The sequence below is a fragment of the Austrofundulus limnaeus genome, unplaced genomic scaffold (assembly GCF_001266775.1).
Source record: "Austrofundulus limnaeus strain Quisiro unplaced genomic scaffold, Austrofundulus_limnaeus-1.0 Scaffold76, whole genome shotgun sequence".
NCBI lineage: Eukaryota > Metazoa > Chordata > Actinopteri > Cyprinodontiformes > Rivulidae > Austrofundulus > Austrofundulus limnaeus.
The window spans coordinates 1896778-1900219 of record NW_013952478.1 but is presented as its reverse complement, the minus strand read 5'-3'; the positions used below and the strand labels follow the sequence as shown (position 1 = coordinate 1900219).

The window sequence follows — 3442 nt, the reverse complement described above, 5'->3', positions numbered from 1 at the left end:
ACACACACACACACACACACACACACACACACACACACACACACACACACACACACACACAGAGAGAGACAACTCAAAAATAAATTTTAAACTGAAATCATATACACAATAGTTATCAGATGAGCATTTTTCTAGTTTTGTCAAAATATTCTTGTCAAACAATGCAATAACTGAATGTGATTGCATACTGGGTACAAAACAGCAGAGCAATATAGACCAAAGATCAAATAAGTAAATAACAAGAAAGATAGGGACATCTAAACATTGTTTTAATGAATCAACAACCAGTGGTTATATGTTGTGACAAAGTTTTTAATTAATACACATCTTAATTTTCTGCTTGGAGTAACATGCCACCTGTTGTTCATGTTGTTGTGTATGAGAACAGAGCAATGGGCTGGAATGTTTCATCTCTAGAGCTTGTTTTTTGTGTCTGTTGCAGCTGGCCTATCCCTAGAGTTGGTCYACTGGGTAATGAAGCCATGTGTGCAACAGATGGAGGCTTTCTATATTCAGCTGTTTTTTTTTTCTAATGTTGTTTGTGAGTGTGTGATTGTGGGTGCCCATAACCTTCCGTAACCCTCGGTTTGAACTTTATTATTATTATTGTTATATTTTTTTTAGCTATGTAGTGAAACACCATCCACTGAAAAACAAAAAAAGGAATAAATTGCACATTTTTGCTCATTACATTATTTGTATTTTTGTTTTTGAATTTATATTAAAAATTCTTGTTAGCTCATGCATGCTATGCCTTTTTTATTTAAAGTCTTGTGAATTTATTTATTTATGTGTCTAGTAACAGGACACCTCAGTTCAGGATGGGTGGGCCGAGATGTCCACTGTAAAAATTTGAACAGGACAGACTGGTTTGTGGACYTATTTTGCTGAACTGCTTTATGAAAGCACTTATTAACTACAGAACAGAAATGCTGTTGCTTGATTTATTTATTATTATCAGTTATATTAATTTTTTTATTATTTTGGGTGGCGATGTGGGCAGAAGTAAATGAGATACACTTTAAATGATCAGTTATATAGGAAAGAAAGCCTTAAACAAATGATTTATTTATTGCAACCATACAATATTTGCAATAATACCTACACCACAAAACACAAAAAAGCTACAGTTTAATCAGAATAAAAACACTGCAAAAACCTTTGTAAAAGTGAAACAAATGACAATTTTATGTATCAGATTTGGGTGCCTTCCTCATCATGTGTTTCTTGGTATTTTGCTCAGGCCTAAACAAGATGATGTAACATTTTGGCAGAAATATGCAGAATAGAAGGCCATAGGATGAGGCCAAAATTGCAAATATTTCCACAGCATCAACAAACTTCCCAGGAGAGCTGACATATGCTGGGATGAACGCAATCCAAACTGCGCAGAATATCAACATGCTGAAAGTGATAAATTTAGCCTCATTAAAGTTATTGGGCAGATTTCGAGCCAAAAAGGCAAAAACAAAGCACAATATAGCCAGAAATCCTATGTACCCCAAAACAGCACAAAATCCAACAGTTGTCCCAAGATTACACTGTAAGATGATTCTGTCCTCATGGAGCAACAGATTCATAAAAGGGAAAGGTGGGCTTGTTGAGAGCCAAAGTATGCAAATTAAAACTTGTATAAAAGTTAAAGCCAGAATGCTAAGCCTCTGCTGTGAGGGCCCAAACCATTTCATCATATTACTGCCTGGAAGTGTAGCTCTGAATGCTATTAAAACCACTATTGTTTTACCAAGATATGCAGAGTACAAAGGTGATGCCGAATGCTGTGTGTCGCAGCATGCAGGACCACCCAGACAGACGACCGATGAAGGTTAAAGAACACAGGAAACACAGAGTCAATGAGAAGAGCAGCAGGAAGCTCAGCTCAGAGTTGTTCGCGCATACTAATGGGGTCTCTATGTGATTGTAGAATATTAGTGTTATGATGATGGTTAGAAAAATTCCATGCAGAGAAATTATTGCCAGCAATACTCCCAAAATTTCATCATAGGCCAAAAACTCTAATGTTTTTGGGATGCAGGCATCTCTTTGTTTGCTGGACCAGAACTCTGGTGGGCATTTCATTCACTGTAGTGATTCTTTAAATTTAAGAATAAAAAAAGGCAAATCATATACATTAACTTTGTCACTACTTATATCGCTACCAAGTGAAGATAAAGTGTTAATGGGTTTTCCTTTCTGTAAAACCTTATATGTTCCTGGGAGACATTCCTTGCTGCATTCTGACACAAAGATGATTGCTTTGTATTTGCACAACGTATAAATAAAAACATGTTTAAAATATGAAACAAAACACAAAAAGTGTGAACATGTCATTTTTTATACTTCTCTCTCACCTTGGTCGACCCATTACCCCAAAAAACTGAGATGTTGTTCATGTAGGAAGTGGGCTAAAGATGGCATTAAGCTTCTCCCACATCTCTCATACACAAGGTTGAGGAAAGTTTTACCAAGGTATTTTCTCATTACTTTTAATATCTTGACTGTGCGAAGTGAAAAGTGACACAATAAGTGAACGTTCAGACGGGTTCATGTTGATTCATTAAAGATTATGCAATCATTTATTTACACAAATTGAACAAATCATAAGTACACTTGATTGTGGATATTCCTATAAAGGTGTCAAAGTTAAATGAGATAAAAATCCGCGTCCGAATTTCAATTCACATCAACTCAGATTACTTATATAGAACAGTAAAACGATCAGCTCTGATGTTAACAACCAAACAATTTTACTGGCGCTTTCAGCTCAAGTTTTGGCAAATAAAGACAAAGAAAAGGAGGAAAGTAAGGTTAGTATTTCTACTACTTTTACTTTAACAAAGTGTGATTCAACCGGATCAGCACGTCCTTTCTGCGCTCAGGGTCCACATGACACGTCACCTTTAACACATCAGTTTTACCTGGTGATGGCTTCTTGAGTCACCCCTGGGTAGGAACTGTCTCACCTCCAATCAGTCAGGGAACTTTTATCGGCTCGCTCACTGTCCTTGGCGAAAAGGTGTTGCCCAGGTAACTTTTCGTCAGTTTCAGTCCAAGCCAGAAAGATTCAAGCTGTACATCCGGTTCCTTCTTTCAAAAYAAAATCTCCCCTCGGTAGTTAAAAACACACTTAGAGGCTTGAAGTCTCGGGTTGGGACTGGCTGATGTGCCGAGTCCCRGCGGTTCCCTAGTTAGCTCACAGGCTAAGGCCTAAAAGCCAGCTAAGTCTCTCCTGAGAGAGAAACTCAGCTTTCTCCCTAGGTTGGCATCAGGAAGAARAGTGTGTCTCTTAGAGACGTCCATGTTAGTAATAGAAACGGAYGACTTTGGTTCCGCCCTCAGGCGTTAGATTAGTCAGAGAAAGAAAGAAAGATAAAGATTTGCCAGGGCGCCAGCTCAAGGCTAAAATTCTGTGGTTGTCACAACAGAATATGATAACCTTTCT

At 37.6% G+C, this 3442-nt stretch overlaps 1 pseudogene; it reads right to left on the bottom strand.

Moving 5' to 3' along the window:
• Positions 1-809: 809 nt before the first annotated feature.
• The window catches only part of LOC106519368 (extracellular calcium-sensing receptor-like), a 4440-nt pseudogene continuing 1807 nt past the window's right edge, over positions 810-3442 (bottom strand).